Consider the following 26,570-nt stretch of genomic DNA (forward strand, 5'->3'; position numbering starts at 1 on the left):
GTATAATCAAAATTACTAAATCTAGACTCATAAAATTTTGACATACTATAATATGTAAAACATAAAAAACCATTAGGTCTTCTATAAGAATAATGTAAAATAAAAAGTCATATCTTTTATATCTAGAATACTTCCCTATTACTAGATTGTTACCACACAATAAAATGATCCAATTTTTTATCCTATTTATAAATAATTTTCAAACATATCAATATTTAATTTTTAAATGATACAAATATTTACTTGTATTTTAGGAATAATAGCATGGCCAATGAATTAGTAAAGAATTATTCGGGCTATCATAGAAATTTCTAATACAGTAACAAGCAGATTTACCTACATAAATACATTAGAGCAAATTACATGAGGTATACCCATAGATCCCAGATAATATAACACACACAATACAGAGAACTAAACTACAGCATTGATTATTAAAATTCAAAAGATTATTATGATCTTGTTTTTTACACACACATAAACACACACACAAATAAAACTGATCATGTCTCTGCTTTCCAACCTGTTGTCCTCCCATGTGTCCTGTCACAATGGGGGCACTTTCCCCACTGTTCAGGCTATAAAATAAGAAGCCATCTCCCATTGTCTCTAGGTTGTATTTATGCTTCAAACAGTTGGTCAGTTGTTAAAGCTCTCGGTGTCCATAGTACAATTTTTTAGCAGTTATCATATTCTCAATAAGTATTTACCAAATGGGAAATGGAGTATAGACTCTACAAAGAGATTACTTTGGCCCAAAACTTAGTGCTATCACTATATAGCAGTGTGACTTTATCCCGGAGTTTCTTTAATGTGAAACGGAAATCAGATGGGTATATACATCGTAGAGTGAGCCAAGAGCCATGCTTGTTGTCTCCATTTGGTAGGCACCCAAGCACTTGGACCTTCCTCTGCTGCCTTCCCAGGCACATCTTCAGGGAAATAGATTGGAAACTGAGCAGCTTGAACTCAAATGGCTCCCTAATATAGGATGCTGGCAGTTTTTATGGTAGCTTAGCTCACTGCACCACAATGTTGGCCCCCAATTTTAACATTTGAAGTGAGATACAACTGCAGATTTTCATTTTTTTCCTTTATATTAAATAGGAAAAGAACATGACCAAAAATAATATAGGTGTGGGGAAAAAGTTATTATAATCCACTGTTGGTGGGAATGTAAACTAGTACAACCATTGTGGAAGACAGTATGAAGGTACCTCAGAAAGCTGAAAATAGATATACCACATTGCTCAGCAATCCACTCCTGGGAATTTACCCAAGGGAAATGAAATCAGTGTATGAAAGTTATCTGTATCCCCATACTTACTGCAGCTCAATTCATAATACCTAAGATATGGAATCAACTCGGATGTCCTTCAACTGATGACTGGATAAAGAAATTATGGTACATATACACCATGGAATACTATTCAACTATAAAAAAGAATGAAATCCTATGTTTTTCAACAAAATGGATGCAAATGGAAACCATTATACTTAGTGCAATAAGTCAGTACTAAAAAGATAAATATGATATGTTTTCTCTCATCTGCGGTAACTAACAGAGTACAAAAGTGTAATGTATAGGAGTGAAATTGATAGAATGAGATTCAATGATTGTTTACAGACCTTGTCTCTACTGTTGAGGAACAATGTTTTTTTCTTATTATTATTTGTTTAACCCTTAGTGTAGGGTTAATCTTATGAGTATAAAGTAAATTGAAAGTAGATCATTATAAAAATTAGAGGGAATAGGAGAGGAAGAAGGAGGAAGGGAGGGAGCCTTTGGCAAGAGGGAGGGTAGGGTGGGAAGTATCACTATGTTCCTAAATCTGTATATATCAAGTACATGAAATTTGTATACCTTAAATAAAATATACAGAAACCAGTATCAGATCATTAGCTATTTGGCCAGGGCAATTCAAAGCTATATGTGTTTTTCTAAGACTCATAAATCGGTAAGATTTATTAAGAGATGAAAATTGTCAGATATGGCTCAATGCATGTTTAATACAAATGGTGCCAGGTCCCATTTTCCAACAGATGAGTTATTAACCTGTAAAGTAAACATAATTTGAGACCTGATTAGTTAATTGAGAAATGCGGTGTGAGCACTCAGCTGGAGGTTAAGACATCTGCATCTCTATTGAAGGCTTGATTCCTGACTCTGGCTCCTGACTCCAGTTTCCCACCAGCGTATACCCTGTGAGGCAGTGAATATGACTAAAGAAATTGACTCCTGCCATCCGGGGGGAGATCTGGATTGTGCTTCTGTCTCCAGTCCTGTCCCAGTACCTCTGCTGACAACATTTTGAGAATGAAATGGCAGATGGAAGTCTTCTCAAATATCTGTTTGTTAGCCTCTCAAATAAAAACAGAATATATATTTTAAAGGGAGAAAATACTACATATATTATGTTCTAGCATATAAAAATGTCTACTACATAAAACAGAAGGAAAATTAAAGCAACAACTATAGTTAAGTCATAAAACACATACCTGCCTAATAATCACCACACTAAGACAATATAAATATGAATATCAAGGTCACTGAATCCTTAATAGCACAGGAGTTAGGCTCTGTACTAGACCTCCTGAGTCTCATTCAATACGGGCTGAACTGTGCTGCCCCAACAACACTGGACCACAAGTATATTCGTATGATTTATTATAAGATTAAAATTTGATGCTACTAAAATGTGTTACAGACCATTAGATTAAAGATTAGTGTGACTCAAAGAAACCAATTACACATTATTGGTTGCTGTAACTTACAGAATGACCCTATTACTTGTAAAGGATGAAAGAGGAGTCACTTGATTTTCTTAAGATACTAAAATAACAGCCCAGGCATGCCTTGTATAAGTATTGGAAGACTCTTATGCCTATTCAAGAGGACTAGAAACAGCATACTTTTTAAAAAGCTGTGTACAAATAAAATTAACAAACAAAGAAAGACTTTCTTGCTTGATAAAAACACTATTCAATGACATATATAAAGTGAAACATTCAACTTTTATTTATCTCCATTCTTCTCTCACAAAGAAATCTATCTTCAGATTGAAAAGACTGAAACAAATGTTATCAGCAAGGGTTTGAAGAACATCATATCAAAGCTACAAGCAAGGAAAGGCTGATTGCCTGAACACATTTAAACTTCCAATGAGGTACATTTCAATTAACATAAGGTGGGGCCTGCACTGTGGCATAGAAGGTAAAGCCGCCGCCTGCAGTGCCGGCATCCCACGTGGGCTCCAGTTCTAGACCTGGCTGCTCCACTTCCAATCCAACTCTCTGCTGTGGCCTGGGAAAGCAGTGGAAGAAGGCCCAAGGGCTTAGGCCCCTGCACCTGCATTAGAAACCCAGAAGAAGCTCCTGGCTCCTGGCTACGGATCAGCACGGCTCTGGCCCTTGTAGCCATTTGGGGAGTGAACCAGCAATGGAAAACCTACCCCTCTCTGTAACCTTGACTTTCAAATAAATAAATCTTAAAAAAGAAAAGGTGAGATTTATAACAATTAGGGTGCTCTAAAAGCAGAATGGAACATCTTTTCCAGATGTGAGAACATGTCATTCATGCATATTCAAGAGCAAAATGACCAATTAGGAAAACTACATCCTATCAGAGTCAGGACTTGAGTTCTTGTTTTGACAGATATGCTAAGATAAATGGTCCCTTAAGCTCTTTTTTTTTAAAAAAATTAATAAATATAAATTTTGAAAGTACAACTTTTGGATTATAGTGGTTTCCTTCCCCCCATAACCACCCTCTCACTCGCAAACCACCCCATCTCCTACTCCCTCTCCCATCCCATTCTTCATTAAGATTCATTTGTAATTATCTTTATATACAGAAGATCAACTTAGTATATATTAAGTAAAGATTTCAACAGACTGCACCCACACAGACACACAAAGTATAAAGTACTGTTTGAATACTAGTTTTACCGTTAATTCACATAGTATGACACGTTAAGTACAGAGATCCTACATGGGGAGTAAGTGCACAGTGACTCCTGTTGTTGATTTACCTTAAGTTCTTTACATTTAAAATTCTACAAGTTTATATAGGAAGGTAAAACAATGCTCTTTGACATGTTCTATGCATTGTTTGTCAATGGGTTCTTCTTGAGTTGTTTTTTTTTTTTTTTTATTCAGATCAAGCCAGGATACAGTAATTTGAAAAGATACTCTGGCTTATTCCATGAACTATCTACAGGAACTTTGCTATATACTGTTCTGACCCAGTCTGCTAGCATAGTTCTCAAAAGAATATCAAGTATCGGCCGGCGCCATGGCTCACTAGGCTAATCCTCCGCCTAGCGGCGCCGGCACAGCAGGTTCTAGTCCCGGTCGGGGCGCCAGATTCTGTCCCAGTTGCCCCTCTTCCAGGCCAGCTCTCTGCTGTGGCCAGGGAGTGCAGTGGAGGATGGCCCAAGTCCTTGGGCCCTGCACCCCATGGGAGACCAGGAAAAGCACCTGGCTCCTGGTTCCTGCCATCGGATCAGCGCAGTGGCCGGCCGCAGCGCGCCAGCCGCGGCGGCCATTGGAGGGTGAACCAACGGCAAAGGAAGACCTTTCTCTCTGTCTCTCTCTCTCACTGTCCACTCTGCCTGTCCAAAAAAAAAAAAAATATTAAGTATCACCTGGTTTCTGGTACATTGGAATGGTAGCCTACAGTAAATCAGGTACTTGAGGCTTACATTTTCCTGTCCTATTTACTTACAGAATTTTATATAGAATAAAATTATATATATGAGGTATATATATAATATATAGAATAAAATCATATATATATATATCAGACTATAAATAGAAACTGTGTTCTGGAAGCTTTTCAACATGAGTTTGTATATCTGACCTTATTGCTAAGTTCTTAACCTATGGAACTGCTTCATGATATTAATACTGGGGGAATAATATGTTTTTGCCATTAATTTATTTTTTGAAAGGAAATCCTATAAATTATCAGAGTAGCATGATATTATCTGCTTTTATTTATATTTTCTAGATTTTTTAAATTTATTTTTAAGGAATTCAAATTTCATAAGTACAACTTTAGGAATATAGTGATTCTTCTCACCTTACCCACCCTCCCATCCACACTCCCACCCCTCCTACTCCTCCCTCTCCCCTTGTGAGTCCCATTCTCCATTAAGATTTATTTTCAGTTAACTTTGTACACAGAAGACCAATTCTATATTAAGTAAAGATTGCAAAAATTTGCATGCACACACACACCAAAAAGAAAAACTGAGAACTAGTTTTACAGTTAACCCTCATAATACAACTCATTGAAGAGAGAGGTCCTGCATGGGGAGTTAGTGCACAGCGACTCCTGTTGTTAATTTAACAATTAACATTGTTGTTTGTATGACATCAATGACCACCCAAGGCTCTTAATGTGAGCTCCTAGGCTATGGAAGGCTTTTGCGTCCACAAACTCCACCAGAATTTGGACAAGGCCATAAGCAAAGTGGAAGTTCTCACCTCCCTTTAGAGAAAAGTATAACCTTCTTTGATAGCCACTTCTTTCCACTGGGGTCTCACTCAAAGAGATCCTTCCTGTAGAACATTTTTTGCCCCAGTGTCTTGGTTTCCATGCTTCAAATGCTCTCACGGGCTTTTCAGTCAGACTAGGAAGCCTTAATGGCTGATTCTGAGGTCAGAGTGCTGCTTAAAGTGGTTGTCATTCTATGAGTCTGCTGTGTGGACTGCTTCCCATGTTGAAACATTGTCTGCTTTTTAATTCTACCTATTATTATTACCAGACACTTGATCCTATTTATTTGATCACTTTAACACTTAATACTATCTATTTGTTCACTTTAACACTTAATATGATCACTTGAAAAATTAGATGGCATTTTTACCACCAAGTTTAAGGGGATTTGGAGTCCCATGATGAGTTTTTAAACCGTACCCTTGGAAGTAAGTCCATAGGAATGTATGCAGAACTATAAAGCTTTACAGTTAGAAACTTCCTCCTCCCTCTCTATTCCCACTCTTATTTTTTTACTGAGATCTATTTTCAATTGACTTTATACACATATAATTAACTCTATGTTAAAATATGAGTTCAACAAATAGTAGTTTTAAAATTTAACAACGTTTAATATTTTGGTACACTCACTTCAAATGTGAACACTATATACATAGACATATATACTATTTTTCTAGAAAACAGATATATTTAATATCACCAAGTGAGGGATTCATGACAATGGTCAGAATGTGGGGAAAGAAAAGTCATGAGAAAAGGGTAGAATGTGACCTGGATAAGCAGGATCACAGGGAAGGTGACGCTAATGACAGAAGGAGATGATTTTCAGGCTGAGCATGTGCTCTCATTGGATGGAAGCAAATACCTACATCATACAAACAAATCAAATATTTCATCAAAATATAATTTAACCCAAGATTGTCAAAATAGCTCTCACTTTACAGTTTAAGTTATAGAATTTCTTTTCAATATGCAGTTCAATCTTTTTTTAATTTTACAAAACCAAGTTTCTGAATTCTAAGATCATTTACAAAATTTAAAGATAATTTTCCTTACTATAAAGATTATTGTAGTTTTACTGGCTGTAAGATTTCATCCTATAATCTCATGAAATATCTATTTATCACATGTTAATAGACTGTTAGTCAGCCCTATTTACATATTATACACTATTATGTAAAATATGGCTCCAATGACATTTTCTAAAATACATATATATAAGTCCTCTAATATACATGCATATGTTACATTATTTCTTTCAAAGTTTCTCTAATTCTTACCTCTATATTTTCTAAAATGTTAGCATACACTAACTCTGTCTCTGCTCTTGGTCCTATAGCTGAAATATAGTTTCTCACACACTTAAAAATGTAGTTTCATTCAGGAATAAATTAGTATTATTTAGTATGCCAGGGTTTTATGTTTCCTTTCTTGTTGCCAAATTTACTCAGCCAATATACTTGTATTACAATATTAATTTTTGTGTTTTCCATGTATACATTAAATTTACTTTGAAAGGCAACAAAAATGAAATAAAATATTCCCTCTTGTGAATAATTCAAAAAGTAAGCAGAGCCTAAAATTGCATTCAACAAGAAAATATATCGCCTTTGGGAATCTTATCAATTTCTTAAAAATCAAAGAAGATTGAATAACCACAAGAATGTCAGAGAAAACTCTGAAATCAGGGAAGAACTGTATATATAAAGTAAGTAAATAGACTTTAGCACATATTTTATTCAACAGAAAAGTATTAAAGATCAGAAAGGCAGTAACAAAAAATTAGCTTAGAGGCCAGCCAAAAACAGGAGGAGAGTCCGAGGCAGTAACATGAGGCCAAGATGTTGTCTCCCAGGCTTCTCCATCCTATTTCCTTTAACTCCCTTTTCTGCCAAGTACCATGTGTCATGATCTAATTCCCTCTCTTCTCTCAGTCCTATTTTCCTTGCCAAGAACTGAAGCGGAACGGTTCCTTCAGAAGTTAAATTTCCACACACTCCATATGCCACGGTTGCAATTCTAACCCTTTCCGTACCAACCCTAAGCTTTGCGTGAAAACAGCCTAGACAGTCGCTTCATTTGTGCCGGTTCCTTGATTCTTATCTGGTGTGCCTCTAACAACGTTCACAACTTGAGCAGTAAAAACACCGCTTTCTACACGAGTATTCCCCCAGAGAGACCCAGGAATGAGGAAACAGAGTGCAGAATTATCTTAGGAGAAGAGCTTTCTAAGAAAAGCGGAAGAGAGAAGGGCTCTTTGGGGAGGAAGGGAAGATAACCAACAAGGAAGGAAGCCAAGAGTATGAAGCACATCACTTTTTAAAAAGTTCTAAGGATGTTGCCTAAGTAGCTTTTCTGAGTGTGTTGAGCAGTGTTTGCATTTTATTTTCCGTACGTGTATTTTCTACTTTTAATCTCCACAGTGTATCACATCATTGAAATCTGATAAAAAAAATACACTTAAAATTTTATTTTAAATTGAGAAAATATTTCCATGATTAAAGTTCTTATCGACTAAATAATGACTAGACATTTGCAGTACGCATTTCTCGCTTCTGCTGCACCCCCGTCTCTGCCCCTGCCACATGGGGATGCTCTGACTGCAAAATGAATGAGCTCACCATTCTTTTCTGCTTGCTCAATAGAAAGAATGATTTAACAACATCTGATGGGCAGCTAAGGGCTTCAGCTGGTACCTTCTCTTGTGAAAATGGTGTTGTAACTGTGTGCCTGATTTATAAATCGGTTTGTTGTCAGATGCTTCCTATGTATTCACTGCTCACATTTGTAATGGCATCCTTTTCTCAAAAGTGGGTTCCATAAAGACCCGGCTGGCCAGCAAAAGTCAATTAACTTACAATGTACAGTAGTTCAAATTCAGTTCACATAAACCAGACTCGGTTTAAGTCCTCTGTTTCCAGAAAGAAACTTTCCTGGGTGAAGATTGGAAGAAGGCAAAAAGGAAAGAGAAAACAAAAAGCTTAGTTTCTCCCTAAGCCCTCTCTCATTCCCTATCCCATTCCCTCTCTTTGTGTGTGTTTGTGTGTGTGTGTGTTTCTTGCTCTTTTTCTCAATCAAAATCCATCTAAGGCAACATTTTGACATAAAAAATTGGCCTGGCACTAAACAACGTCCTTTTTTCTATCCCAGCCACAGTCGTTTAATGCTACCTATCTTAGTCTGTTTTCTGTTGCATTAGCAGAATTCCTGAGACTGTGTAGTTTATAAAAGAAAAACTTCACTTAACTCACAGTTCTGGAGGCTAGAAGTGTAAGATCTGGTAACGACCACAGGCGAGGGCATTGTGCTACATCACAACACGGTAGTAAAGCGGAAGGGCTATTGGGAGCATGTGGAAGAGCAAAAATAAAAAGGGAGGCCTCACTTTATAACAACCTCCTCTCCAGATCTGTAAAATGGCAATGAACCCAGCCCTCTGAAAGTGGCATTAATCCCCTCAAGAGGGCTCTTCCTCCTTGGCTCAACTACTTCTTAATGGTTCTACTACCTCTGAACACTGTCATGTCAGGGTCCAAATTTCAGCCTGGGTTTTGGAAGGGACAAGGCCCCTTCAAACCATAACACTACTCAAAGGACTTCATGGCAGCATCTTTTCGCCATCCTCATGTTCTTTCTCTCAAATTAAAAAATCTCATTGTTGTTCCAGTGTTGTGGCATAGCAGGCTAGACCACCACCTGTGATGCACCCTATATGGGTCCTGGTTCCATTCATGGCTATTACATTCCCAATACAACTCCCTATGAAAAATGCACATGAGAAAGCAGCAGAAGATGGCCCGATTGTTTGGGCCCCTGTCACCCATGAGGGAGACCCAGATGAAGCATCTGGCTCCTGGCTTCAGCCTGACCCAACCCTAGACATTGTGGCCATTTAGAGAGCAAACCAGTGGATGGAAGATCTTTCTCCCTATGTCTTCCTCTCTCTGTGTAACTCTACCTTTCAAATAAAGGAAAAAAAAGTCATTGCTTTAGTTGATGATCTCAGGTAGGAATTCAAAACAACCCATTACTTAAAAGAATTCATATTAAGTTACAAAGGACTTCTAAAATTTGACCTCACTAATAGTATTTGTAATTTTAGAAGATAATTGTAGGGTAGTCATTTCACCTAGTGGTTTAAATGACAGAACACTTGCATCCCACATTAGAATACCTGGGTTTGAAACCCGGATCCAACTTCTGACTCCAGCTTCCTGAAAATGCAGACCCTGGGAAGCAGCACTGATGGCTCAAGTGACTCAGTTCCTGCCACCCATGTTGGAGTCTTGAATTGAGTTCCTGGCCCCTCGAGTTGGCCCAGCCCAGCTGCAGTAGTTTCAGCTTTGAGGATTGAACAAGAGGATGGGAACGCTTGCTTGCTCTCTCTGCCTCTCAAATAAATAAATAGATATATTTTAAAAGAATGGAAATTATTTGAAATGGCTCACTAATTTGAAAAATTTCAAATAATATAATAAAACAGAAACTTCAAAATGTCTAAACTTTTTCAAGAAGACATTAATCTCATTTCAGCATTGGAAAGAAAATCTCTATCAGAGTGGGCCTAGAACAGAATAAGAGTGACTGAAAATTGGTTCTTCTGACAACACATGGAGTTTATAAGTCAACAATAGTTTTAACCATTTTAGCATAAATGCCTAGGAATTCGGACACCCCTTTTATTGGCACTTTATTGAGAAAGAGAAAAGAAGAAAATGATACGTACTTCTGTTTGTTTGTTTTTGTTTTTTAAGGACTGCAATATTTCTAGTCAAAAGGAAGAATTGGAATCTGGGGAAAAATAAAATCAAGGTATTCGATCTTCTAGGCTTACAGATGGTTACTTACAGTTTATAGGGAAATACTCAGAAAACTTCTAGATCAAGGCTAAATATAAAAGAAAATAATATGATGACACAGACTCAAGTCAGTTAATTGAAGGCTAGACTGATTTTAGGCTTTAGGCTAAGGTTCAGCATTGATCATAACCATATATAATTATACTATGGTTTATTCTATTCCATTTTTGAAACTATATTTCTTGCTTCCAGATCTCTATTTCTGTGTTTCTTCTCAAGAAAAGGAACATTTGTATTAGGGGATTGACGAGTGCTGGCTTCTCAGGGAAATGCACATCTTAATAGGAGCTGAAGCAGATGAATGGTGGGATTTTAAGACTCACGGTTTTTGACCTTCTCAGGGGAGTGGTGCCACCTACAATCATCTCGCCTGGGTGGCTGCTCATTTCATCCACTAGGAGGATACCCAAACTACTGTATCCATCCATTTATAACACAGTTTGGATCAGTTACCATCATGCACTTTGTAGGTCCATTATGCCATTTGCCAGAGCCTGATGGCATTAACAACACTCGACTAACGGATCCTTATTTGGTGTTAGAAATGTGCTTTCACGCTGATTCTCTGGCAGAGCAAGAACAATTGAACTTAATAGGGAAACTATCTCTGCTGTATATTTGTTCAGGCTACTATAGCAAAATAGCTTAGAGAAGTATTTATAAATAACAGAAATGTATTTCTCACAGTTCTGGGGGCCCTGAAGTCCAAGATCAAGGTGCCAGTAGATTCAGTGCCTGGTGAGGGAGTGTTGTTTACAGACTGCTGTAGGTCCTCACATGCAGAAGGAGCAAGGCAGCTACACCCTCACGACTTGACCACAAATGAACTCAGGGTGGGCACCAACGTGCAGAACATACCAGTGCTTTTTATACACTGTTTTCAAAAACCTGCCTCCTGAAACTCAAGTTTGAGCCTAATGTTATTTATCAATAACAGTATAGTTCATTGCCAATATATTCATTTCATTTGTATGTAAATGATGGCAAACTTGGAAGATTTTCCTTTTAAGAAAAATTCAACTTGCAATTGCAAATTTTGATAGAAGCTGGATACCTTATTTCATGGAATGCTATTTGCTACCCAACAACTTCTGTTAGCAGTTTTTCAATGTTTGTGTTTGTTTCTACTCAAAGTAGATTCTTTTCTCCAATAACTTAGATTTCATTGAAACCTAAATAAGGAATACAAGGGGAAAAAACATGATATTTGTCTTCAAAATTCATTATTAGTTTATTGCACCTCACTGATTTTCTCACTTTAGTAATTCAAATCAAAGTCCTAAAAAATGAATTGTGCTATCTAATATTCAGGAAGAAGAAAATTAGTATTATTTTTAAGAAAATTATTTCATGAAACATAAATCATAGTTGCTATATCTTGCTATGACTTTCCTTTCCTCCTAGGGAATCTATTTCTGATGAAGTAGAATTACATTTTAAGCCTTGACTGGTTCAAGTTAACTTTGCAAACACAGAGCACTTATTTAAGGCACCAGGCAATACTGCCCAGGGATTCAAAGACAAATAAGACAAAATCCCTGCAGCCAAAGAGTTTACTATCTACCAGAGCACTAGAAAAGCACAAAAATAATAAAGCATAAGATGGACTGGGGAGAGTTATTCAGTTTAATGGGAAAAGCATATGTTTTATACCCAAACATACCTGTCTTCAAACGTGGCTCTGACCTTTATTAATAGTGTATCTTTGCATAAAATATATACACTTTTAAACACAGTTTTCCTCTTCTGAAAAAGAGATGTCAATAAATGCCTTAAAATCATGTTTCAGAGGCCAGCCTTGTGGCATAGTGGGTTAAGGCATTGCTTAAAAAGGTAGTGTCCCAAATCAAAGCATTGGTTTACTTTTTTTTTTTTTTTTTTTTGGACAGGCAGAGTGGACAGTGAGAGAAAGGTCTTCCTTTGCCGCTGGTTCACCCTCCAATGGCCGCCACGCCGGCCGCGCAATGCGCTGATCCTATGGCAGGAGCCAGGTACTTATCCTGGTCTCCCATGGGGTGCAGGGCCCAAGCACTTGGGCCATCCTCCACTGCACTCCACAGCAGAGAGCTGGCCTGGAAGAGGGGCAACTGGGACAGAATCCGGCGCCCCAACTGGGACTAGAACCCGCTGTGCTGGCGCCACAAGGCGGAGGATTAGCCTAGTGAGCCATGGCGCTGGCCAGCTGGTTTGCTTCTAATCCATCTCCCTGCTAATGTGCTTAGGAAGAAAGCAGATAATGGTCCAACTACCTGGGCCACTGCCAATCAAATGAGAGACCTGTATGGAGTTCCTGCCTGCTGGCTTCAGACTGATAAAGCCTCAATCATTGCAGCCACTTGCAGAGTGAACCAGCAGATGAAAGATAGATTTCCTCTTCCCTCCCCACCCCTCCTCTCCTCTCTTCTGTCTTCCACCTTCCCTCCCTCCCTCTCTGTGTGCATATGTGTGTATGTCTCTCTCCCTCTGTCATTCTGTCTTTCAAATAAATAAAAATAAATCTTTAAAACAAATCCCGTTGTTTTCATAACAGTAACAGACAGGATTTCAACAAAAATGGTAAAGATCCCAGGTAAACAGATGTCAGAAGCAAAGGAAGCCGGCGCCGTGGCTCAATAGGCTAATCCTCCACCTTGCGGCGCCAGCACACCGGGTTCTAGTCCCGGTTGGGGCGCCGGATTCTGTCCCGGTTGCCCCTCTTCCAGGCCAGCTCTCTGCTATGGCCAGGGAGTGCAGTGGAGGATGGCCCAGGTGCTTGGGCTCTGCACCCCATGGGAGACCAGGAAAAGCACCTGGATCCTGGCTCCTGCCATCGGATCAGCGCGGTGCGCCGGCTGCAGCGGCGGCCATTGGAGGGTGAACCAACGGCAAAGGAAGACCTTTCTCTCTCTGTCTCTCTCTCACTGTCCACTCTGCCTGTCAAAAATAAAAAAAAAAAAAAAAAAAAAAAAAAAAAAAAAAAAAGAAGCAAAGGAAACACTAAAAAGGAGTGAATATCCTGGTTTTATTGGATTGTAAAAGAGGAGATTGAAAGTAAGATGGGACTATAATGTAGCACAATAATTATAGAGTTCAAATTCGAACACTAATCAATAGTCATATGTATTTTGTATTGATAGGAATTTAAAGGGATTATAAAATGCACTCATTTGTTTAAGAAGTCTTATTAACCAACCACAGTCTGCCAAGTACTTAGATCTTCGAAGGAAGTACACAATAATTCCTGACATCCTCAAGTGCCTGGGAAGGAAGCATTTAGAAAGAGAAGATGGGCCAGTGCCGTGGCTCAATAGGCTAATCCTCCGCCTGTGGTGCTGGCACCCCGGGTTCTAGTCCCGGTCGGGACACCGGATTCCGTCCCAGTTGCTCCTCTTCCAGGACAGCTCTCTGCTGTGGCCCGGGAAGGCAGTGGAGGATGGCCCAAGTACTTGGGCCCTGCACCCCATGGGAGACCAGGAGAAGCACCTGGCTCCTGGCTTTGGATCATCGTGATGCACCGGCCGCAGCACGCCGGCCACAGCGGCCATTGAAGAGAGAACCAACAGCAAAAGGAAGACCTTTCTCTCTGTCTCTCTCTCTCTCTCTCACTGTCCATTCTGCCAGTCAAAAAAAAAAAAAAAAAAAGAAAGAAAGAAAGAAAGAAAGAAAAGAAAGAAAGAAAAGATGGACTATCAATAAGGATATAATTAAAATTACATTCCTACATCATAGTATATAGAAAAGTAAATTTCAGAAAGTTTAAAAAAATGGAAAAAAAATCTCTTAAACTTTCAAAACAACAAAGAAAAGATCTAACAATATCAGTTCAGGGTAAGAAAGGACTTGTGAATAGGATACAAAAGCCAAAATTGATTGTGTATCAGATGCATATCTTTGGTTATTTTTAGATGAATGAAAAATATCATATACATGTTGAAACTCAGCTAAAGGACTAATAGTTCTGTATACATTCCTATGGGCTTACTTCTTAGGGTACAGTTTAAAAACTTGCCATGAGACCCTAAACGCCCTTAAACTTGGTGGTAAAAATAGCATTTTAAGTTTTAGAGTGATCAAATGTATAGGATTAACTATTAAAGTGATCATAAAGATAGGATTAAGTATTTGGTAATAATAATAGATAGAATTAAAAAGGAAGCAGTCTCTACAGCAGACTCATAGAATGATAATCACTTTAAGTAGCACTCTTATCTCAGAATCAGCCCTTAAGGCTTAAAAGTCCATGAGAACATTTCAGTCATGGAAAGCTAAGACACTTTGGCAAAAAGTGACGTACATGAGGACCTTTGTAGGTGAGACCCCAATGGAAAGAAATGATCATCAAAAAAGGATGCACTTTTCTCTGAAGGGAAGAGAGAACTTCCACTTTGCTTATGGCCTTGTCTAAATACTGAAGGAGTTTGTGATTTAAAAGGCTCCCATAGCCTAGGCAACTCATGTCAAGAGCCTTAGGTGATCACTGATATACATAAGAGTGTTAATTGTTAAATTAACAACAGGAGTCACTGTGCACTACCTTCCCATGCAGGACCTCTATCTTCAAAGAGTTGTATTGTGAGACTTCATGGTAAAACTTGTTCTCAAAGATTTACTTCATTTTAGTGCATTAAGTGGAGGATATTCTTATGTCTCATAAGTTATGTCTAAGTGCTCACAAAAGCTGTATCATTCCTGGGTTCTTCTTTAAAGTTAATTAATTTTCTCAAAAAAATGCATAAAAAAAGAAGTAAAATTAACTTTGAGATGCAATAACTTTGAACAGCCCTTATCTCAACTGTTGAAGTACAGGGTTTTGTTTGTTTGTTTTTCATACAATTCATGAAACTCTTTACTTAGTATAGAGTTAATTCTGTGTATAAATCTAATTCAAAACAGATCTTAGTAAAAAAAATAAGATTTGGAATAGCAAGGGAAGGAGGAAGAGGGGTGGGAGTGTGGGTGGGAGGGTGGGCATGGTGAGAAGAATCACTATGTCTCTAAAGTTGTATTTACGAAATGCATGAAGTTTGTATTCCTTAAATAAAAGGTTTCTTTGGGGAAAAATAAAATCAAAGATCTCACAAAAATTATATAGCAAAAAAGGACTAATACAATAAAATTACATAATAAATGCATATTTAGCACTCAGAATATATAAAACTGCATATCAATCACTGAGAAAAAGACAAATTGAGGTTGATTGTCAATTCACACAAGTGAACGGCAAGCAATCAAAAAATCCAAGAAACATGTTCAACCCCAAGAGTAATTATAGAATATAATAATATATCAGTCAAAAAGTGAGATACCATATTTTTACCCAATAGGTTAACCAAATTTGAGGCTAATAATATTTTTAAAAGGATATAATCAGAAATTGAAGTTAGTTTTCTTCAATTCCGAAGTCCTTGTTCTTAAATACAAGTTTCTCGAATGGAACAAGAGTTTTAGGGTGGAACAGGGACAATAGTTCTCAGAGGATGGTTCCTCTACCAGTAGCATCAGCATCACTTAGCATTTGTTAGAAATGCAAGTTCTCAGGCCCCATTTCAAACCTACTGAATCAGAAACTCTGAAGAGTTAGCTCTACAACCTATGTCTCAACAAGTAATTCTAATATACACTGAAACTTAGAGGCATTGAGTTGGAAAATCAGAAAATCATTAAGGACTTGAAGAAGAAATTTTATTGGGATAAGGCTAACATCACCAGCATATTTGAAATTCATTGGTAGAACTAAGGAAATGAATGGATTAGGAAAACAAGGATTAGAATTTGGGCTATAAGCAATAGTCATTTTGAATGTTGATGAGATATAATTTATGATCATAAATGTAGTGGCTAAGTGAAATAGAAATGGATATCATGGTTTTGGAAACATTACAGGAATAAGGTCAAAGGGCTGGAAGAAAAGCCAGGAGTAGAGTTAAATTCGCTGTGTTGCCAAGAATAAGGAAGAAGCTGTGGAAAATGTGCCCTGGATATCAGCTGACTGTGAGAATGGAGGATGAGTATTCTTTAATTGGATGGAATCCTCTTAGAGAATTCAGAGATAGGATTAGACAAAGTACTATGGCAATCATGACAATGTCTTCTCCTCATTGTTTATGTTCCTATAGAAAACAGGCAAGGGACTTTCATTGAGAAGGTTTTTGCAATATATCAGCATATCATTTTATTTTATATTAGATTGATTTTGTACCTATTGAACATAGTCATTAGGAACTACATTTAACATACAAATAACATGTTAAGCAAACATATGCCTTCTCCTATATATGGCTTCTGATTCCAACTCAGATTTTTTAGGAGTTTAATATTTAGGACAAAGTTACTTTGAAAGAGTTGAAAAGTTGAGTCTTTTCTGTTCTTAAGTCTTACCCTGCCAAACATAGTGAAATTGCCAGTTATCTCCAAGAAAGCTTCTCCTTCCTTCCGTTGTCAGAGCTTTGGTTTTTGTCCTCCTGCTTCTGTGCAAGTGACCTAATTAGAATCCTCTGTTCAGAGAATCCTTGTAATGGACTTGGGATGGTTAATACTCTTTCTGCTCTTTCATAACAATGTTAATTTATCTTCAAAAATATTTCAGCATTCTAAACATACAAAAAATAACAGAATATTGCAAATTGTGTTTTAAGTACAGAATGTTCTTGAACTTTTATGGATGTTTTGCTCTTCTCTTTGCTAATGATGAAGAGGTCTATAGTTTACTTACAAACTAATGCACATAATTTTAAAAAAATAAATAATAAACCAAAACCTTCCCATGGCAGCTGGCCCCCTCAGACCATTTATCCAGTTACAAATGGCAACAGACTGCTATGTCATTATATACAAAAGCATGACAACCTGAAGCAAAATGTATGCCCATTGATCCCCTGCAGTGTCAATGGGTTGATCCAACCTCATAGTGCATGCTTTGCACCACAGCCCCAGCAAAGCCATCTTCCCCACAGCCTCAACACCATGCAAGGAGCATCATGGGTTTGTTCCAGATGTTTTTATTTTATTTTTTTTACTAACTATAGATATGTACAGTTGATAATATAGGATGTCCAGACAATAACCATTAGTTAGCATCAACTTACAAATTAAGTGGCTTGTCACACCAACAGCAAAGTGCACAGAGTGAGAATATGAGAGTATCTTTCAATTGAAAAGTATTTGGAAACATGTACAACTATGTAACAGTTTCAGGGTGCTGCAGCCCCCAGGGTCACTTCATGCAAACTGCTGATGATTTCTAGAGCACTTTGAGAGATTTTGAAAGGAATTGTATTGAATTTGGTAATTAAAACTAATGAAGGCTATAGACAAATATCAAATGAGAGCTGTGTCAGTCATGGCTGAAACTGTTACAAGTGTTCACAAGGAGGCAGAATAACAGATTTTTATTCCTCTTCCACCTCCTCCACCCACCTCCCTTCCTCCTCTTTGTCTTCCTCTTCCATATTTTTCTAGGACCTTTTTGCCATTGCACTTTCCTTGAGACTTAGAGTCAGCCACATCCTTCTCACACTTCTTCTTCAGCTTGGCTGCCTTAGTGAAGCGAGGCCGCTTTTCACTGTCATTCAGGTTGTTTCCCATCTTACCTGGGGGTTTTGGCCACATCTCCAGAAAAGATGCCATGGTTTGTAGTTTGGACTTGAGATGGAATTATGACCAGGATAGGAAGAATCCAGATGGTGCTCATTTAGGGCCATGAGGGTCCTTGTGTTACTTGCTTCCCTGGTCCATGATCCTTCATTTTCAGATCATGTGTTCTTTATCTGCCTTCACCATTCCATCAAGTCTGGACTTCCCTTTTCCATATATAGTCTTGCACCTCTCAGGGCTCTTCTTGGAAAATTCTGCAAAACTGACAGCAACCTCAGGGTTTATCTTCTCATGTTCTTCTCTGCATGGCTTCACAAAGAATCCCAAGGAGATATTTGCCATTTGATTTTTTGGGGTCACCTTTTGCCATTTTGTTCATTAGTCTCTGTTCCCACTTTGTAGAACACGGTCAGTTAGAACAGCATTCTTCTTCACTGAAAGCTGAAGGTTTACAGTGAAAACTTAAGTAGTATATATAGCAGATCCTGGGCAATCGCCAAATAGAAGAGAAAAGCAGTGAGAGAGCCACAACCAGGCAGCACCACCCTCCCTCATCAATGCATTAGTGACTGGGACATTGAAATGTGCTAAATCCCATGAAATGTCAAAAGGTTCAGGAAAAATTCTTCAATATCCCATCTGGTTGCAGTGGAGTGTAAAGAACTTTTTAGAAAGGAGAACCACTGCTTCCCCCAAAGAATACGGAGGCAAGCTTCCCAAGGTCACATGACACAGTCTGTAAAGTTTGCAAGACCAACCCTGGAACTGAAAAGCAAATAAGCAAAGCACTTTCCTGGGTCAAACTCAAAAGGACTGCACTGTTCTCTGGGCAGAAATTAGGCTGCAGGCTGTTTTTTCAAGTAAGCCACAAATTCTGTTTCTCCCCCAAGTGGGAAATCATAATTTCATTGAATAATAAATTAAAAAGGAATCTACTTCTTCCTACTTATAACTATGCAAATATATATGATGTAGTCTTCACATCCAGAGTGTAATTCTTTAGTTAATGAATGAAGAAAATGTGTGTAAGTGTGTGCACAAGTACGCAAAATGAAAGTATAAAGGCAAAATGGAAGATCGTCTCACAAAACTTAATTTTTTAATGAAAAACAAACCAAGGTCCTTCAGGATTTCAAATATGCTGGTGATGTTGGCCTTACCCCAATAAGATTTTAGGCTTAGAGACCCGTGGAGCACAGGGCAGCTTTTAGTATCCCTGTATCTCCATTCACAAGAAGAAAACATAAAGACATTTATAAAGGTCAGTTCAGGATTTCATTGCCTATGGCCAAAGGCCACATGAAGACTCAAAATAAAGTCAGTATTTTACAATTATTTGAGTCAGGATCAAGAGGGAGCAAAGTTGAATGTTTCCTCAGCAGGTAAAGCTTAAAAATGCATTTCATAACAAAAGATTTATAACAGAAACTAGTCTTAAGCATTTCAGTTTCAATGAGAAAATTTAGTTCTGACTTTTAAAGGACTCATTATACGTTAGATTATTTTTAATATTTATGCACTTATTTGAAAGGCAGACACAAAGGGATCTCCTACCTGCTAGCTCATCTCCCAAATGCCCACAATGACTCTGGGCCAGGCAGGGCACCAAAGCTGGGAGCAGGGAACTCAAATCTGGGTCTCCCACATGAGTGGCAAGAGCCCAGTCATGTGAGCCCTCACTGCTGCCACCCAGAGTCTGTATCAGCAAGAAGCTGGAATTAAGACTAGAGCCAGCATCAAACTCAGGTATCCTGCTATGGCATATACGGGTATCCTGCTATGACATACGGATATCCCAAACACAATATCCAAACCCAAAACCCACAAGGGTAGAGAGTTTTGCTGCTAAGAAACAGTTCTTACCAAACAATATGTTTTCTTCTATGGTTTCTAGTGGATGCTAATTTTATTTAGTCCCATGAATATTCTGGCTTTATTCTCAAAGCACATAGAAAACTGAAATTCAATGTCAATGGCCCAAGAGTCCCAAACATTTGCATATGGAGAGTCCCTCATTTTAATTTAGATTTATTTAATTATTTGAAAGGCAGAGTGACAGAGAGGGATATACAGGGATAGAGATTTTCAATCCACTAATTCCCTCCTCAAATGGTCACCTAGCTGAAGCTGGGCCAAGCTGAAGCCAGGAGCCAGGAACTCCATCCAGGTTTCCTACACGGGTGACAGAGACTCGAGTACTTAAGATGTTATCTGCTACTGGGACTCACACCAGCACTGTGATATGGCACATGGTGACCCAAGTGACACCTTAATCAGCTGTGCCACAACATCTGCTCCTATGCAGTCTTTGGAATAGGAGCCCCAAGATGCCTATTTTGAATTGTCATGAACAAGATTGGGAACAGATTGATGGAAAGTAGTTTTCCTTAGGTCTTAGGAGTACAGACCACTTCGAGAATTTGTAAGAGAATCTGGATTCTCTCCATAGTGGTATATATAAAGATTTGCAACATTGTACACGGCAGCATCTCTGTGGCATTCACAGATTCTTTAAAATCTATCTATTGCCCCACCAGAAGACCAAGAACTCCAGATTAAGGATGCTTGATAACTTATCTGCATTTCAGATCATCAGATTGTCTATGTGCGGTGATCTACTAAAACACATTGTTACTGTGGACAACTTGGGAAATATTGAAAAGCACAAATAATAAAATCTCAATCATTCCATCATCCACAGATAAACTTGTTAATGTTTGAATGTATAATTTTTCAGTCTCTTTTCCAAGTATAAATGTCTTTTTCCATAACAGTATCATATTGCTCACTGGTATTTTAAAACAGGTTTCAAATTTAAATATTGTGATTATATTCCCATGCAATAAGACAGTGACATTACTATATTGGATTGAAATGCAACAATTTAATCAAGCTTTTATCGTATGACTTTTCCATTTCAAAATTTTTACTTCTACAGTCACTATTGCTATGGATAAACATTTTTGCATGTGACATGTTTATCTACCATGAACACTTCAAATTACCTTAAATTTTGGATACAGGTCATAGTAGTGAACAAAGCTTATAGCATCCCTGCCTTCAGGGAGAAAAACAAATAAATGTGCAGGTAAATTCTCACGAAAGCAAATAGCTCATATTGCAGAATTGCTTACCAGATACCATGTCCCACACAAAGAACTTTAAATAATTCATCTCATGTGTTCTTCGCAATTTTCCTATGAGCTAGATAAGTATTATAGATAAAAAGCTGAGACAGAGAATTGAGTACTTTGCCCAAGGTCATACAGGCAACTAGGGTTTGAAGGCAGGCTGTTTGACTTCTAATCCAGTGCTGTGATGGAAAAGAATAGGTACCAGGAGGGAGAGTGTGAAGGGAAAATGATTTCTACCGAAGATCAAAGGAAGCTTCTGGGAGGAAATAGCAATCGAGTAAGGCCTGAAGTAAGAAGAGGAATCTGAGAAACTGGCTGGCTGGTAGGAATATTTACTCATGGAGCATTCAAGTGGTTTCTGACCTCAGTTTCACCCTAATTAATCATTTATAAATAACTGATTTGCCTTATAATACAGCTCTGTGATTGATTAACCATAATGAGTCAAGTGAGCTGAGCTTTGGAGCATTCATTTATTTTACTGCTACTGTGCTTTAAAATAGTGTATTCTACAGGGACATCTACTTGCCCATGTCCCAAACAGTCACATCCTCACTGACTCACTGTGTCATCTGAGGGCTCTTACACTCAGATTCTTCAGCCTAATGCTCTGTATCCAGCTTAGCACACCCACTCCTATATTGAAGGTCTAATAGATATCTGGGGCCCAGGAGGAGAGAATAATAGAGCGGTTTGGATGATGATGGAGAGAAAATAAAATATGGGAACTACTCATATCTGTTGAGTATTCTCACAACAAAAACTTAAGGATCGTCTATAAAGAGCCTTATAAAAAACAATCGAATTAGTGGGTAAAGAGACACACACATGAACATTGACTAGAGAACAGTCTGTGTTCTTTCACATCAATCCCCCCAAATAAAAATATACAGTACCTACCTGGTGTACTACAGAGGTCTGTCACATTAACCACATGTTGAATAATTAGATTTTACAATTTTGAATGCCATGAGTCTGCTGTACATATGGTTTAAAGTAGATGTATCTTTTTCTGTCTCTAAATACTATTTGGTAAGCATTTTCCTATGTCACTAATATTATTCTAAAAGTTCCATCATGTAGTTTTATCAAATTGCTTTTTAATGAGTTTGTTATTATACATGATGATTCCTTCCTAATTTTCATTTATAACTAAATGTCTTGGTGTACTTCTAATATTTTCTAGAAATGATGTACCAATTTCCATTTCTATGGGGAATGTAAGAAATGCACATGTTTTCATTTTAGTTTGAAATAAAGATATACACACAGAGTTCCCATCTGCTGGCTTACTTCTCAAATGCTCAGAATTTCTGAGGACGGACTGGAACCCACCAAGGTCAGGAGCTGGGAATCCCATTCTGTCCTCCAACACAGGTTGCAGGAGCAGAGTTACTGGCAGTATCACTGCTGCCTCCCAGGATCCGCATTACTAGGAAGCGGGAATCAGCCATTAGAGCCAGGAGTTGAGTCCAGGACTCTGATGTGGGATGTGAGCATCTCAACCATTACACTAAACGCCTACGCCTATCACATTCTGGAATTAAGTATTATTACATTTTTATACTGATAGTATATTGATAGAGGAAAATAGTATTTTTGTATGCATATTTTGCTGACTAGTGTACCTGAGTATCTTTCACGTCAAATTCTGAATCTCTTTTTTTGTGTCATTTTTTTATTTCCAATTCTCATTTTGTATATTTGTATTTCTTTTTGTTATGATTTCTAGATGTTTGACTATTTTTTAAAAATATTTATTTATTTATTTGAAAGCGTGACAGAGAGAGAGGAAGAAATAGACAGAAAGAAAGAGAATGAGAGAGATATCTTCCATCTGTTGGTTCAATCCCCATATGGCTGCAAAGTTATGGGCAGGGGCTAGGCCAGGCCAAAGCCAGGAGCCTGGACGCCATATGATTCTCCTACATGGAAGGCAGGGGCTCAAGCAATTGGGCCATCTTCTATTGCTTTCCCAGGCACATTAGCAGGGAGCTGGATCGGCACAGCAGCCAGGACTAGAATCAGTGTTCATATGGGATGATGGCATTGCAAGTGGCAGCTTAACCCACTGTGCCACATGCTGGCCCCTGGGTATTTGTCTACTTAATGCTTTTCTCAAAGAACACTTTTTTTTTAACTTTTATTTAATGAATATAAATTTCCAAAGTACGATTTATGGATTACAATGGCTTCCCCCCCATACCGTCCCTCCCACCCACAACCCTCCCCTTTCCCACTCCCTCTCCCCTTCCATTCACATCAAGATTCATTTTCGATTATCTTAATATACAGAAGATCAGCTTAGTATACATTAAGTAAGGATTTCAGCAGTTTGCTCCCACACAGAAACATAAAGTGAAAAATAATAGATGATTTTTTTTTAAATGATGATGAAATCAGATCAGACCTATTGTCATGTTTAATCCCAGTGAGAGTCAAGTTGGGAATTGATAATTTCTTTCTTTTTTTTTTTTTTTTACAGAAGATCAGTTTAGTATACATTAAGTAAAGATTTCAACAGTTTGCACCCCCATAGAAACACAAAGTGAAATATATTGTTTGAGTACTCGTTATAGCATTAAATCTCAATGCACAGCACATTAAGGACAGTGATCCTACATGAGGAGTAAGTGCACAGTGACTCCTGTTGTTGACTTTACCAATTGACACTCCTGTTTATGGCATCAGTAATCTCCCTATGCTCCAGTCATGAGTTTCCAAGGCTATGGAAGCCCTCTGAGTTCTCCGATTCTTATCTTGTTTAGACAAGGTCATAGTCAAAGTGGAGGTTCTCTCCTCCCTTCAGAGAAAGGTACCTCCTTCTTTGAAGACCTGTTCTTTCCACTGGGATCTCACTCACAGAGATCTTTTGCCAGCGTGTCTTGGCTTTCCATGCCTGAAATACTGTCATGGGCTTTTCAGCCAGATCTGAATGCCTTTAGGGCTGATTCTGAGGCCAGAGTGCTATTTAGGACATCTGCCATTCTATGAGTCTGCTGAGTATCTCACTTCCCATGTTGGATCACTCTCCCCCTTATTTATTCTATCGGTTAGTGTTAGCAGGTACTAGACTTGTTTATGTGCTCCCTTTGACTCTTAGTCCTTTCATTATGATCAATTGTGAACTGAAATTGATCACTTGGAACAGTGAGATGGCATTGGTACATGCCACCTCAAAGAACACTTTAAACATTACAAATTCTGTTGTTTTTCTCTGTAATTTGTTGAGTTCCTTGTATTTTTTCATTTTTCATTCTTCTATAATCTTTTGCTGATACTTTTAACTTTTGCATGACATTTTTCAGTTCAAAAAGATTAATTCTACATTATTTGTTGCTTAATAATATAATCTCTTAAACCTTAAAATTTTCCCAAATTTCAACTTGTTTATACATTTTCCTGTTTTCAAATATATCATTTTCTGAAAAAGAAACAGTATACTATTCTTATTTTATCTTTGAAATAACAGTTATTTAAAATAGTTTTTAAAAAGATTTATTTTATTTATCTGAAAGGCATGAGGGTGGCGGGGGAGACACACACGTACACACAAATATCTTCCATCCACTGGTTCATTCCTCAAATGGCCGCGATGGCTAGGGCTGGACCAGACTGAAACCAGAAACTAGGAGCTTCTTCTGAGTCTCCAATGTGGGTGCAGGGGCTCACTCACTTGGGACATCTTTCACTGTTTTCCCAGGCACATTATCAGGGAACTGGATCAGAAGTAGAGAAGCTGAGACTTCAACCGGTGCCCATATGGGATGCTGGCATTGCAGGTGGCAGCTTTTCCTGCTATGCCACAATGCTAACCCCTAAAAGAGTAATTTCTAAAACATTTATCTAAAGCTATTTCATTTAAAGATTTGTTATTAAGTTCAAGATTTACTGCCTTATTAACAGAAAAATCTGTATAATTTTTGACTTTTAGAATTTATTAAGATTTCATTGGTGGTGTTAATATTCTAGATGCCTTGAGGTAAATGATATAAATAAATAAATTTACTATTACATAACATATAACCTTATTAATTCAAATAATTTGTGCTGTTGTTTATTCTTTGTTCTCTTAAGACTGTCAAATTATTTGTACCAAAATAAACTTATCTTTTAACTACTTTTTTCCATAAACATTTTGAAGTACCCTTATAATATTGCTATTACTGCTTCCTGTTGATATTTGAGAGGAAAACATCCATGGAGCCTTCATTTGGTCTCAGAGATGGGGGCGTCAGAAGAGAGAGCAGAAAGCTTCCCATTCACTGGTCTGTTCTTCAAATGCCCACAACAATCCAGGTCTGCCATGTGGGTGGCAGGAACCCAACTACTTGAGCTACCATGCTGCCTCCCAGGGTCTGCATCAGCAGGAAGCTAGTCAGGAGCTGGAGCCAGGTATTGAATCCAGGGACTCTGATTGTGTCGCTCCCCCTCTTCGTGGAGGAACAACACAGGACCCTGCGCTGTTCTTTCGTCTGCTCGGCCCTCCCCGGGTTTGCTGCTGGTTCTTCCCGGGTTGGCTACTATCCCTTCCACCTCCGTGGAAGGGCAGTTCCCCCTGGCCGCATTCCCCACTTCCTCAGGGGAGCGGCACACCGCCGGCCGGCTTTTCTCGGGGGCTGCACGGGTGTTCCTTCAGCTAGATGTTCCCCATAGATGTTCCTGGTGCATGCCGTCTCTCTCCTCCTTTATAGTCCTCCTCTGCCAATCCCAACTCGGCTGCCCACACGCCGAGTACGCTGCTCTCCTCCAATCAGGAGCAAGTCCTACAGTTAATTGGTTGAACTGGAGGCAGCTGTGCGGAAGCTGCTTACTTCTCTCCCAGCGCCATATTGTGGGAGAGCAGATGCATAGAATAAGTCTTAATTCCAGTAACAGTCTAGTCCGAGCTGCTCCCCACAGATCCCCCTTTCTTTTTATTTTTTTTGGCGTTGATACGCGCCTGTCTTCGGTGTCCCGCAGCACACACTCTGCTCTACTTGCTAGAGTTGCCACAGGCTCTTACAAGTCCTATCCATCAGGCAAACCGAATCCGGGTCCTCTCTTCGCCATGTTGTGAGGAGGTTTTTAGGCGCTGATGCGTGCCTGTGTTCGGTGCCCTGCAGCGCATGCTCTGCTCTGCCTGCAGGGGACTTACAAGACCTATCAGGCAAACCGAATCCAAGCCTTCTCATTGCCTTATTGTGGGGGAGACTTATTAGTGTTGGTTCGTGCCTATCTTCGGTGACCTGCAGCTCATAAGCTGCTAGCTGCCCGCAGGTGCTCATCGCCTCACTTGATTAGGCAGACCGAATCCAAGCCTCCTAATTGTTGCATTGTGGGGAAGCTTTACTGATGTTAATTCGTGCCTGTCTTCGGTGACCTGCGGCTAGCCGCCCAGGTGCTCATCGCCTCACTAATCGGGCAGACCGAATCCAAGCCTTCTAGTTGGCATGTTGAGGGGAGGCCTTATTTCTCTCTATTTCTCTATCTCCGGGCATTCCTATTTCTCCCATTTTACTT

General features: G+C 38.7%; 1 long non-coding RNA gene across 5 annotated transcripts in view; it reads right to left on the reverse strand.

The window, feature by feature from the left end:
- Positions 1–26,570, reverse strand: part of LOC108177478 (uncharacterized) — a 252,914-nt gene that overhangs the window by 50,219 nt on the left and 176,125 nt on the right. For 2 of the 5 annotated variants that reach the window (XR_016233705.1, XR_016233701.1), the window contains exon 4: positions 17,336–18,375. The exons of the other annotated variants lie outside the window; for them this stretch is intronic. This is a non-coding gene — a long non-coding RNA (uncharacterized LOC108177478). Of the gene's footprint in view, positions 1–17,335; positions 18,376–26,570 lie in introns of those variants that run through there. 5 annotated transcript variants of the gene reach the window in all.

This window comes from Oryctolagus cuniculus, chromosome 5 (assembly GCF_051225735.1).
Source record: "Oryctolagus cuniculus isolate XC-2025 breed Fujian yellow rabbit chromosome 5, ASM5122573v1, whole genome shotgun sequence".
NCBI lineage: Eukaryota > Metazoa > Chordata > Mammalia > Lagomorpha > Leporidae > Oryctolagus > Oryctolagus cuniculus.